The sequence below is a fragment of the Psammomys obesus genome, unplaced genomic scaffold (genome assembly GCF_907164565.1).
Source record: "Psammomys obesus unplaced genomic scaffold, mPsaObe1.curated_primary_1811, whole genome shotgun sequence".
NCBI classification, from domain to species: Eukaryota; Metazoa; Chordata; class Mammalia; order Rodentia; family Muridae; genus Psammomys; species Psammomys obesus.
The window spans coordinates 21529245-21543392 of record NW_026596117.1 but is presented as its reverse complement, the minus strand read 5'-3'; positions in this window follow the sequence as shown (position 1 = coordinate 21543392).

Here is a 14148-nt window from a genome sequence, read left to right as displayed (position 1 = left end):
TTGGTTTGGTTTGGTTTGGTTTGGTTTGGTTTGGTTTGGTTTGGTTTGGTTTTGCTTTTTGAGACAGGGTCTCTCTGTGTGGCTTACCTTCTTTGTTAATAGTTGCTGATTTAAGCACTGAGATCTTCCTTCTTAGTTAATAGTCCCTGGTTTAAGGTTGGAACCTTCATGTTTGTTGATAGTCTCAGTTTGGCATACCATCCTTAGCCTCATTACTTGAATTGGTGTGATTTCTGGTCTGAACTTCACCTGGAATAATCAAATTCACTGAGTTTTCCTGTATGCAAAATGTTTATTATAATAAAAATTGTTAATATTCAGAGCAATCCAGCAGTCATTTGGATAACTGAATCAAAACTGCAAGACTTCAGTGTAGAAGCATTAGTTACTCAGGGGACACTTTCTTCCAGAAGAGGAGGAGTAAGAGAATAGTTTTCCTGTTAAATAAAACTGCAGCATTCCACGGCAAAGAGGTCACTTCTTGTACATTTCAATCTGCACCAGAATCAGGACTCTCCACAACTAACCACAATTTGCCTTAAAGGGGACAACAAATGATGTCGTCTAAAGATCCATCAACAAATGACATCTAAAGATTCATCTGGTGTAGATTCTCTAGAGTTTCTGTGACTGAAATAATAAACAAGTTTTGACTGAAGTGTTCATCTCATCTCAGTGATCAAGACCAAAGTAATTCAGAAAAGAGATGTCCAGGTAACTTCAGAACCCATAGGAAACACATGAACAAAGCTGTGAACTTGGCTCTTCCTTTGGGTAAATTGACAAGCAGGCACATTAAAACCACCTCTAAATGGTGACATATTCCTCAAGTCATCACACTGCACAGGGGATGTGGCACCATGGCTAATTTCTTCCTTTGGCTATGCTGGGCAGTGGCCACGTGCCACACTGGAGGAACAGCATAGACTGTCACTCTCTACCTGGGATAAACTTTCAAACCCTCTTCAAGCCCCTTTCCTCTTCAATAAAACAGGCATAGAAGCAAAGTCATAGGGGTTTTTTTCTTTATTTTTTTAATCAACATCTATTAATTACACATAATAATTGGGTTCACTGTGACATTTTCACATATGTGCATGACATACTTCAGTTAAATTCACCTCCATTCACCTCTCTTATCCCTTCTGCTCCCCTTCCTCTTCCTAATTGGTCCTCCTTCTATTTCCACGGCCTTTTGTGGGTGGGTGCAACCCAGTAAGCTTCCTTAGGGCTGCCTAGAGCTCATTCATGGAGCCTGGGACCTTACCAATGGCCACACCACTCAAGGAAGTGTCTCTCCACCCTCCAACCCCCAGCAATGACGACCTGCTTGAGGATTTCCTGCAGGAGAGGAAGGGCCACCCTCACCTCTCCATCCTTTAACTGCTTTTAGCTGACTATAACTCCTTAGGGACCAGAAAAGTCTTGTGAGCCATTCGTCTCTATCTCAGAACACTAAGGCATCCCGAGCTTCCTAAAGATGCTGTCAGCAGCATCCCTACCCTGACCCCACGGCGAGATATCTCAGAACCGTGCTGCGTGACCACGGGCACCTGGTAAGATAACATCGAACATGAGAGTGCTCAAAATAGTTGGGCAGAATGAGGGCAGAGTGAGCCTGCTCCACTGGCAGAACCAAAGCAGAAAGAAGAGTCTGGAACTTGCCGATCTGGGGGTGAGAGATGAACCACAGAGCCTACTGGGCAGAGTCAAAAGAAAACTGTTGTTTGTGCCACACACTCCTCCCACATAGAGCCCATTCCTGCACACACCATGCACCTCCTGGCACTTCTTAGGGCAGAAGGTAAGATTCCCTGGTAAATCAGTTCTCCGGGAGCAGACAGAACAGTCTTTCAGGAGGTCAAGAGATGTGAGGAGCTACAGCCATGGAGACAGACTAGGAATGAAGACAGCACTGCAGCATAGGCTCCAGAAGCCTGAACCACAACAGTGCAAAGACATACACAACAGAACTGTGTGTGGAAGGACATCCCTGCAATCCCAGCACGTAGAGACTGAAGGAGGAGGATCGTGAGTTCAAGGCCAGTCTGGCCTCAAAGCAACAAATGTGCACATCCCCATTGTTGATCTGAGGTTCTGAAAGCTGAGAGACCCCTAAGAGGACACTGCTGCTTAAATGATCTCACCGGGGAGAAAGCAAAGCTTGAAAGAAAACAGATCACATATTTCACATTTGCAAAGTGCAGGTGGCTAGCTGCACCAGCAGGACGGGAGGGAGACACACACCAACCGATTTGCTGAACTTGTCAATCGCGCTTCTGAAAGCCTTCCATACCAGGGAGCCTCTCCAGGAGACTCAGGCCAAGTTAAGACAGCCCAGCTGTGGGCAAATGCACTAGCCAATGACATAAAACAAGCAAACAAACAAACAAACAAAACCCTGTGGAGCTTAACGTGCTGCAGACAATCTGAACAAATGTTGGATGGGCCAGATCTACCCAAACCTCTCCTTTCTCTAAAGGCTGAATAAGGGGATAGATTTTAATAGTTCAACAATTGCTGTTGGGTAACTTTGACTTAAAAAAGCCCAAGACACACTAAGTATTTCCAAGAGCCAACTAAGTGATTTGGGTGATTTGCTAATCTGATGAGCAGGATTTGGTCAAGAACCAGATGAGGCTGAAAAGTGCACAAACCAAAATGGGCCCATCCAGGTTTCAGCCACCGAAATGCCTCAGCCTCCCCGCACAGCCCTGGGTCATTCCTGGGGACTGTGGAAATATTTAATTAGGAAGAAATCCAACATAGCAGAGAGTCTGCATTCTCTACCTTCTGACAGCATCATGAGGACTGACGGGGAGTTTAAAAGCTCTGACAGTCCTGCCCTCCCAGACTCAGGTAGCGCTCTGTCTTTCAGAAGTGAGAGGAAAGCTCAAGCAGCAGGGAAGCCACAGGTGAGGCAATAAAGCAACAGGCTAAGGGCACAGAGGCCTCCCACAGCAGATGCAGCCAGGACTGAGCATGTGTGGTGGATCCACAGGCAAACCTCCCTCATTGGGCAGTTCAGAAGCTTGGGTTGGGTAAAGGTGCTCCTGGAAACCAAGAGCCTCTGACAACACTTTCATAAAGAATGCTGCCAGCCACACTCTTCACTGAGTCACCTGTTCTCGGCGATGGCATAAGCCCTTTCCAAGCCAACCTCAAGCCATAGTTCAGGAATATTACAAGGCACACTTATGCAATCTAAGATGGCCACGTCACTAGGTGACACATGTGGTGTGTTCTTGTGTGTCATGTAGCATAAGATGTATTTCTAGACACATGCTCTACTACCAAGTGGTCCAGGAGCACAGTACCCGCTCGCCAGGAAGATGCACGCACTGAATCCCCTTTCACCCAGTGTCCTTCCAGGAGCCGACACTGTCACAGGAAGGTCTGAATGCTCTCAGGGAATCCCTTCCCATGGCTTACAATGCTCTGAAGAAATGCTTTCAGGACTCGGTCTTCCTGTGGGACAGCACTGGGCTGCCTGTACCCACCTACAAACCCCAAGTTCATCCTGCCAGGTTATCTGGGTACTTGACGTGGTTGCATTTGAGAAGCACAGTACTTGGGCACAGTACTTGAGTCTGGTTCAAGGCTCACCAGACTGTGTCTGGAAAAAGGGAGGACACAAGCTGTGGACACTGCTGGCCCCAGTCACTCCAGTCCTTCGGCCTGCCATTCTCACTGAGGCAGGGCTGCAGTAACATGGCTTCACCTCTGCCTCCAAGGAAAGGTGGGTCACTACTGCTGGCAGCATGCCTCTCTCCACCAGCCTGCCCTGTCCAGCCCTCTCCTCCGTCCACAACCATGTGCTTGGGAGCCAGACTGAAAGGTTTCCTTCCTCAACACTTAACTTCACAGCAGAAAAAAAGGTCCTTTCTTTCTTCCTTTCTTTCTTTCTTCCTTCCTTCCTTTCTTCCTTCTTGCCTTCCTTTCTTTCTTTCTTTCTTTCTTTCTTTCTTTCTTTCTTTCTTTCCTTCCTTCTTTCCATCTTTTCTTCTTTCTTCCTTTCTTCTGCCAAACAAGCATAAATAATCCTGCCAGTTCCAACCACTTTTAGTTATTTTCTTTTAGTTGCCTTTAAGTCTCTAATTTAGGAGGTCAGGGAGCTGAGCTCTAATTATCAGTCACCCACCAGCAGCCTCTGGCTCACAGTCCTAACATGTGGGTCCCGTGACAACGGTTGCCTAGGTTACTTTTCAGACACTTGAAGGCCTCTTTTGTTGAAACCACTGATTCTCCATTTAGCCCTCTGCAGGTGCTGCAGGGAGTGACCTTCTGACACCAGAGAGCCCAACTCTACCCTCGACTCATCTCATGAACCCTGCACCCCATCTCATAAACACTACATATCCTGAAGCAGAGAATCAGATTACTCAGGCTTTTGGCCACTGTATTTCCAACTGCGTTTTCCCAGGTCTTAAACCAGCCTGCTTCTCTGCCCCATAAACATGGCCAAATTCTACCCTCAGAGACACAAGCCTGTGAATCTGTTCTCCCTGAGCTTACTGCTCGGCCACCTAACGAATGATCTCTTGCCTTTCGGAAACATCAGTATTCCGTGTGGCACACTGGAAGGAGTAAAACCCAACCAAAGCTGGCACAGGCCTGCAATCCCAGCTACTCAGGACACTGGCACAGGATTATTATGGACCATTTAAAGCCAACCTAGCTAAAGAGTGAGTTCAAGGTCAGCCTTAGTAACTCAGTTTGACCTTTTCACTAAAGTAAAAAGCAGGCAGAGAATGATATAGTTTGGTATAGAGTGTTTGTCTAGTATATGAGGTCGTGGGTTCAATCCCTGGTAAGAGGGGGAGAAAAAGAAGCAGCAGCAGACGCCGTAGAGCTGGTGGCCATCCTTCAGCTCATCCAATGCACCGAGGTGCAAACAGGGGCCTCTGGTTCCCAACTAAAGCGGGCTTCATCCTGGGGCTTTCCTGTCAGATCTATCAACCAACTCCCTTCCTTAAAGTAATGGACTTACCAGGGCACTGCGGCACACGCCTGTAATTCCAGCACTCAGGGAGGCAGAGGCGGGTGGATCGATGTGAGTTCAAGGCCAGCCTGGTCTACAAAGCAAGTCCAGGACAGCCAAGGCTACACAGAGAAACCCTGTCTTGAAAAACCACAAAAAACAGTAGTGTCTCTGGGAGGCGAGAGATGTGCAGAGGTCAAGCTTCTTCAACAAGGTAAAGAGGGTAATTTTAAAGAGAGGCCAGTGATACACGCACGCACGTACAAACACACTCGCAAGTACACACACACACACAATCTACTGATACGCCAAAAAAGGTATCCAATAATATACTTCCTATCAAAAAAATTCCTCATTTGTACAGGAAATAATTCCGCATAAGTACCTTTAGGAAACAATTACACTTTCAGGAAGTCATTCTAACTTGATACTGGTAAATTTTAAATATTACTGTTACCATTATTACTGACTGTCATTACTAAATATCATAATCACATGTTAACTGCTATGGTTAACATTCTTAAAAAAAAAAAAAAAAAGGAAGACGAAATGTTTCTTCCTTTGAGACAGGGCCTTGCTGTGTGTTTTAGACTAGCCCTGAACTCCTGCTTTAGGTTCCTGAATGGCACGATGATAGGCCTGTGTCACCACACTTGGAAAATCAAGTATTTTTTTTAACGACTGTTCTAACATCAGGCAGGACAGAGAGCTAATACCTCACAAGGATTTCTGTAGAGCATAACCTGCTTCTGAATAACTGGTCTGTCTAAATGAGAAAAACTGGTAGGGAGATCACTCAATGATGGTGCCTGCCCGGCTTGTGCAAGGTCCTAGGTCACAATCCCCAGTATTGCAAACAAGACAAAGCAAAACGAAGGGAGAGAAAACTCCATAACCCAGAGTACAGTCAGAGGTCTTTTTGCACTGCTTATTTCACCCCTGGAATCCAAGGGAGCCATAAAGTTCACCTAACTGCTGAAGAAAGCAGCAGGCTCCACCCCTGGACTCAGGCCGGGACACTGAAAAGACAGCGGTGTGGCCAGAACATAAGCTCACACCAGGGGTGATGGGGCTTTTCAGAAATTCTCAGTAAAATCACCCCTTGTTAGAACTAAGACGAGCTCTGGGCTGCCCCTGAGTCTGGCAAGCACAGGACCTGAGTTCAGATCCCAGCACCCGCATTAGAAACCCAGGTGCGATCACAAAGGGTCAAACAGCCAGCCTGGCCGTTAGGTTCAGTGAGAGACCTGTCTCAAGAGCTAAAACGCCAAGCCCAGGCTGGACATGTACACAGAACACGTGGAGAGGAAGACAAGCTCACTGTATTGACCCTGAATAAGCCCACAGCCTTTGGCCTGGGGTGACTTTGGACTATCCGCTCCCAGGCAGGCTCCGCTCACAGCTGTTCTCTGGGCTACAGACGGCAGCACAGGCCCCTGGATGCGGCACCTGCATCCACACATCTGCTCTCTGAGACAGACTATAACTCCCAGAAGCAGACAGAGTTTTCTTCCTCCTGGTCTGAGCACAAGTGGAACGGGACAGGCTGTTTAGCAAGTACATGCTCGTTAAATGAACGAACCTTGCTTCCTTTCACTCTGCTGTGAAAACAAATGAAGAACCCACTTGGAAATCAGTTGACATACACCAGCACTCAAAGCCTAATGTAGGTTGAGGTGACACAGAAAACAGCCCAGGCACTTTACTTCTAATATGGGAAAAAGGAGAAATGTCAGTTTGTTTTTTTTTTTTTAAAGTAAATTAAAAAAAAAAAAATTCAAAGTTTGAGACAGGCTCCAGGTTGCTCCCGCAGTTGTGGCCATGCAGTGGCACACAACTACATTCCCAGGACTGTGGAGGCGGGGACTGGAGGATTTCCATTAGAGGCCGACCAAGGACTGCAAAGCAGGTCCCCAGACCTCTAGGAAGACTCTGTTATAAACAGCATCTTTTAAAGATTATTTCCCCTCTGCCAGTTTCCCACTGATATTTACCCTGCCTCCTCATTCGGGCTGTCCCTCTTCACACTGACTTGGAGGGCAGCTTGGTCAGCTTTGGGTCAATGGTAAGTACTTAGCTGGTATTTGCATCCCTTCTCCTGGCAAGCTGGCATCAGCTTCTATCTGATACCATCGTCTATACCTACAGCCAGAAGGCTCTTCCCTGAAGGCTGTATCTTTCACCCCAGGCATTCACTGCCTCCCTGTTTATGCTCTGCTCATTCACCAAGACTGAAGCAGGAAGAGCACAGGCGAGAACACAGGTGCCTCTGTCAGGCACGGGCAGCCGCAGGGCTCCCTGCCCTAACAAAGGGCTCAACATGGAGCCAGTGGGACACAGCCACATGAAATGCCTCTGTCAGCCATTGACAGCAGTGGCCTCAGAGGCGGGGCGGAGCAGGGAGGGGAGTGTTTTCAGAAGATCCTGGCTCTGTCTGTAGGAGCAGTACCCTGAAGCTTGGGGCATTTCTCATCTTATGTACAAGTCCTGGGCGACCAAACAGCTGTGCAAGGTGAAGCGGTGGCGACGGCAAAGGCTTCCTTCCCAGGCAGCTGTCTGGTTGGTTTTGAACGGCCCTGGGCAGAAATGCGAAAGCGCTCGACAACCCCTTCAGGAGAGGCTCTACCACACTCACAGTGGCCCCTCTAAGTGCCAGATCTGTGACGTCCGGGTTTGAAGGAGTACATGGCCTCTCCCCAGGACCATGTCACCAGGCTAGAGGCCCTTCACCACCAATACTCCAGGCACAACACATGAATGTAACTGTGTTTCCAAGTATATCATCCATGCCGGCTCCCTTTCTAGACTAAAGCTCCCTGAGGACCGGGATGGATCTCTGTGTCCCTTGAACCTCACACATGTGCATGTGAGCTGTGCATGTGAGGAAATAAACTCCCCAGAGAATGCCTGGCATGGCCAATCCCACCACCATAATGAAGAGGAGGACATCTGAGAACTGGCCTAACCGCTGAGCCACTTCATGGAATAAATGATCGCCCACGGGCTAGGAGAAGCAGATTTAAGGGGTTCACCTTCCTCTTCTGCTCCTGCTTATTCAAAATGAGCAGCACTGCTCCCCCAAAGCGTTGCTGCCAAAATATCTATCATGGTGCTCAGTATGCAGTGTGCTAAAGCAGTTCTGTTCATTCTCCCAGGACTTGTGAATATACATACATATGCATGTGAGCACATGTGTGTACACACAGAGAGAGAGAGAGAGAGAGAATATAAAATCCTGTGGAACACAACCTAATGGAGCCATGTTCCCAGTAGGGATTGGAGCTGACGGGGGCTGGAAAGCGAGCGAAGCTGGGAAGTAAGCGAGCGAAGCTGGGACTGGGAACCACTGTATCCCGTGCCGAAGCTGTGTTCGCTGAGCTATTTCATTTCACTGCTCCCTCTGTCATCCCACCTTCAATAAAGATAACCCAGATCATCTCCAGACCTCAGCTCCCACACCAAAAGATGTGGGCAGACGGTTCCCAGAAGTGCTGGGCTGGAAAGAAACATTGGCTTTTAACAGTTAAAGAAAATTTCACAAGCTCACCTGTGCTTAAAGCACTAGAGCCAAATGCTAACAGAACTGCTTAAGCCAGGTAAAGTGTATGGCGGACTTAAGGGAGCTATTTGCAACAGCTATTTGCAAAGTAAGAATGGGAGCTTTATTAATGAACACTGTCAATCATGCGGTGCAAGAAGTTCTCCAGTTTTGAACATTGACAAATTAATGAAATTTTGAGGGAGTATTTCTCTATCTGCACCTTTCCAAAGGGTGTGTGTGTGTGTGTGTGTGTGTGTGTGTGTGTGTAAGGACTGATCAAAGGCATACACAAGCTAGGCAAAGACAATCCCACTGAACTGAAATCTCAGCTCCTTCAGGAATCTTTTCACACAGTCAGAATTAAGGTAAGACACATAAATATTCAGTCTGAAAAAAAGGATCTGTGATGGAACAGTCTGTGCAGGCTTTGGCCAGCAGCTCCACGGGGAAGATACTGCAGGCCACGGGTATTAGTGAGTGTGAGCTGGAAGATAATCCTGGATTATGACAGTGGACCCCACACAACCCCCAGTGTCCTGCCCAGGGACACGGCTATACGCTGTTCTTTCTGTTTTTCTATAGGTTTAAATACTTTCAAACTCAAAAATTGCCAGAAAAATTGCAAGGGTAGATATATGAAATATCTCTGAATCATACCATTGATTTCGCCTGAGGCTAACCCCCTAGTTCCTATATCTGCTTGTCTTAAGCTCCTTACGGCAGCAATAACATGACAACAACAGCACAAATAGAAAAATAAAAATAAAAACCACGCACAGTACTTGACAGATTAGAAGGTCTGTCAGAGCAGTAAGCAGGTGGGTGGGTGTGGCTATTGCCTGTCACCCTAACCCTCAGGAAGCTAAGGCAGAAGAATGCTGAGTTCCAGGCCAGACTGAGCCAAACAGATGCTATTTCAAAAATAAGCAAAGAAATAGCTAAATGCATTATCAGTTTTAAGATCTCTCTCTTTTTTTCTTTGTCTGTCTATCTGTCTCTCTCTCTCTCTCTCTCTCTCTCTGTGTGTGTGTGTGTGTGTGTGTGTGTACATTCCACTTATCACAACAGAGTCAAAAAGAAAACGCAAAACTGACGTGAGTATTGGAATGCTCTGCCTCTAGAGCATCACTGCTTTTCTAGTGGATGAACCGTACTTCAACTGTGTTCATGAATCTGATTGACCATGGTGATCAGGAGTCAGCACACTTTTACAATCACCCAAGTGCTAAGAATTTTAGGTATTGCAGGACATAGGGTGCTGGTGCGGTTTCCCAACCCCACCACCGTAGCTTGAACAGATAAATGAATGGTCAGGCTCTGTGCCAATAAAATTTCATTTACACAAACAGATATCATGCCATATTTGACAGACAAGTTAGTCCAGCACACCCCCAACTGCATAGGACAAGATAGTCCAATGCCTTTAAGGGTTTTCCTCAAACTGCCAGTGGTTTATCTTCAAATAGTGCAGGAAAAGCTAGACTTTCCAGTGCCAAGCAGAATTCTTTACAACATGGCCTCTTTGCAGCACTTAATGTGCTGGAGCTTCTAGATAGCCCAAATGCCCAAGGTATACAGGGCACAACCTTCTCCAGACAGCAGAGTGCACTGGGGAAAAGTGAACTAGTAACACTTCCATTTGGGGAGGTTAACTGGGCCACAGTGTTACAGAGGATTCCTACACTGAGCAGCCAGTAAAGGCCAAAGTCTGCCAAGCTGCTCACCCAAGACAACTCTGCAGAGGGTGTCAGAAGGACCAGCAGAGTAGAAACCAAAAAGTTGGCTCCCTCCCAGCAGGCAGCACTATGCTCCGTCCCAGCACTCCAGCACCGTGCTCCCTCCCCACACAGCTGTCATCAGCCGCCTCTCCTGAGGACTTTCAGGGCCACACTTGGACATAATGTGAAGTGATCAACAGGCTAGGGAGTCTACATTTTTTTGTTTTGTTGAAAGAACAGATAGCATGCAACTGATCAGATACCACCACATTGCGTCCGTTCCAAATCCCCAAAGCAGGAACACGAGAGAAAATGACCTTCCCAAGTCTCTAGGATTACTAAGATTACCAAACGGACTTTTATTCTCTGTCAGCTCAGCTGTGCCTGAGCAATCAGCAGCAGATATGGCATGGGGCAAGCAGCTGGGAAACAAAGGGCCACTGGTGGGGCTGGTGACTGACTCAGTGGGTAAAGGGCTTGCTGCACAAGCCTGAGGACCTGTGCTCAAGTCCCCAACACCCACATAAAACCTGGACTTAGCGACCATAACCCCAGCCCTTGGGATGGGGAATGCAGAGGCGGGGGCATCTCTGCTCACCAGCCAGCCGGTCTAGCTGAATGGCTGAGCGCCAGGGGAACAAGAAAGAGTAAAGAGTAACTGAGGAAGACACTTGACACTGACCTCTCTACCCCCAACACACATATGCACACTCACAAACATATGTATGCACACACACAAACACACTAACAATAGCAGATAAAATAAAAAGCTTGGGACCCTTAAGAGCTAAGTGGGCATCCCCCACCTCAGGTAAAATTCATACTTTTAACATCTAAAGCAAAGCAACATATTCCCAAGTAAAGCAATTTTCTAATAAAAGCTGAATTTTTGAGCTGAGAAGAGAGGGGATAGGGTGAGGACAGGGTCCGGACAAGATGAATTGAAACAGAACCCATTTACCCGTGCTCATACAGTGGTTTGTGAATTTTAGGATAACCTACTACATTGTTTTCTTTTCAACACAGTAATAGACCATCCATTCCCCCACTTACAAGTGCACTTTGACAGTGTAGTTATTAGTGGAGGTGAAGACATGAAAACTCCCATAGCCAGCTGGGCCAGAGGTAGCTTTCCCCAACTACCCTCATGCTTGGAGGCAAAAGTAGTGGGTAAAGAAATAGTCTTTTGGCTGACAGGACTCTCACCCAAGAAGTGCTGGCTGCCAATGTCATTGCAAAAGCAACTGTGGTGGGCTGATACACCCTTACTGGCCTGTTCAGAAGGTTCAGCCTCCTCAGGTCTGCAGACTGGCCAGAGGTCCAAAGTTGACCTAATGATCCTAGCAGTGGACAGCTGCCCAGTCCTGGGGCAACAGTCAGGAGACCAGTCAGACACCGCCTGCTTCCTGTGCTTTCCCAAACACTATTGCTTTCTGAACAGATGAGACAGAAGCAGCTGCAGGACCAGAGAAGGCTGCCTGGGTTCTGGCAGAGGTCCCAGAGGTTTGAGACTCAAAGGCCCTGGGCTTGATCTGTACGCACGCTGCCCACTGTCCACACATCACCGGAACTGTGGCGAGCTAGACTGAGAGGCTGAGTGCTGTCCTTCAGTCAATAGGAATTTCCTTCAGAACTGGAGCACTGTGGGCTGTTTTTCCTTTAAGCATGAACTCACTGTTCTGGGAGGAGCTGGCTTCAAAGTTACCAGTTTGCCAGCCCTCCTCTGATCTGCTCTGTGCTGGCAACCGGTCAGATGGAGGCAGCTTTGTCCTTCATGCTGCGTAGCATTCTGTGCACCCACCTGAACATTTTGCACAGCTACAGTGGTAATTATGTAAACCATGATTGGTAGTTACATGGAAAAACCTGCTATACAATAAGACAAAAATAACAACAAAAAGTAACTACAGTGTTTCTAAAGTTGATAAGAAAAATGGCTACATTTTCACACTTAACACAATACTGATACCAAACTGAATGAAGATGGATGTTAATGCTGTGATCAAAAAGCAAAAGTGAAAAGAGCAGTTTAAAAAACCCACCATAAAAAAAAAAAAAAAAAATCACTACAGCCAACAGCGGCTGTAAGGACTAGAAAAGCAAAGTGGACAAGCTGTGAACTACATGATAAATTCAAAGACAGGTTGGATGGCTCAGTGGGTAAAGGCGGCAAGTCTGATGACCTGAGTTTGGTCTGAGTCCCACATGATGGAAAGAGGGCACTGACTTCTCAAGCTATGCTCTGACAGTCACACATGAATGACACATGCATACCCACTCACACATCATTTTCCTTCTCCTCCTCTTTTCCTATGGGGCTGGAGACATGGCTCAGTGGTTAAGAGCACGTACTGCTCTTGCAAAGGACCAGAGTTCACTTTCCAGCACCCATGTACCCAGTACCCAGCAACTCATAGCCACCCACAACTGCAGCTCTGGGTCACCTAACACACCCTCTCTCCTCTAAGCTCATAACAGGTCAGACACAAATAAAAACAAATCTTTAAAAAATTCTCACAAAGAAAAAAAACAAACCCTAAGATTAAAAATTAAATCATAGACCACGGAGATGGCGGAGTTGATTGAAAGGCCGGGTTTACTCACTTACTGACCTAGAAATGACACTAACTCTTCAACTAGATTATAGCTCCAAGGTGTGGTGCTGCATTCCCTTAATCCCAGCATTCAGAGGTAGAGGCAGGCAGGTCTCTGTGAGTTCAAGGCCAGCCTGGTCTATCTACATAGTGAACATAATGCCTGGCTACGGTGTAGCACATGCTCCACAGATACTGGTCTGAGCCCACACGTACTCATTCTTCCACCATGAGCTTCTCTCGGGCAGAGCTCAGCCCTCTTTGTGACTTTTCTGCTGCTATGGTAAGACACCACAACCAAGGCAACTTATAGAGCCAAGGGTTTATTTGGTGCTTATGGTTCCAGAAGGTTAATGCCCACAACGGCCAAGTGCAGGCAGCAGCTGGAAGATGGAGCTGGAAGGTGAGAGCTGGAGGGCTCACATCTCATGTCATAGACAGGAAGAGAGGAGAGAGCACACTGGAAATGGCATCAGTCTTTAAAATCTCAAAGTGCACCTCCAGTGATGAGCCTCCAAGGCCACACCTCATCAAACAGTGCCTCCAACTGGGGATCAAGTTTTCAAATGCCAGAGACTATAGGTGGATATAAAAGAAACGTTTATTCTCCTAAGGTAATTGTCGCCAACTGTCTGCTAACCTAGGCCTAGTCCTGGAGGCTTCCAGCCTCCATACAATCTAACCCAGGCCTAGAATATTTTCCGCCTCTGAGACTTTCTGCTTAATAAGCTCACCCTTTCATGTTCTTACTGAGCTCTGGGCTGGCTCAAACTCCTCTCCCAACTGACTTATTCAATCTTGCTTTTCTCTCGGCCTCTGACTTGCTCTGCTTGGCCTCAAACTAACTGCAGTAGTCTTTTCTAGTCTTCTGGCTCCTTCTCATTCTCTGACTCATTCTGCCTTCACCTGTGTCTAGCTTGTTCTCTCATTCAACCTCTCTCTGTAAAACTCTCCAAGTAAAACTGCCTCCTCTCTCTCTCACTCTCTCTCTCTCTCTAAATTGCCCCTTTAGTAGTTTCCCTTTCTTCTGTCTTCTTGTGAGACTTGGGTGTATTTTACTCTGTCAAATCTTCTCTGATTTGAATTTTTTTTTTCTGCCATTCAATTAAATATCACTTTCAAACATGGGTGCTTCCTTCTACAAACTAATTTACCTTCATTGTTTGGGATTAAAGGCATGTACCACCACACGTGGACCTAAGCTTTTTATTACCTGATACTCGCTCTATACCAGGCTGGCCTTGAACTCAGATCTGCTTGCCTCTGACTCCTGGATTAAAGGCGTGTCTGTATTCTAGCTGGATCACACAGACC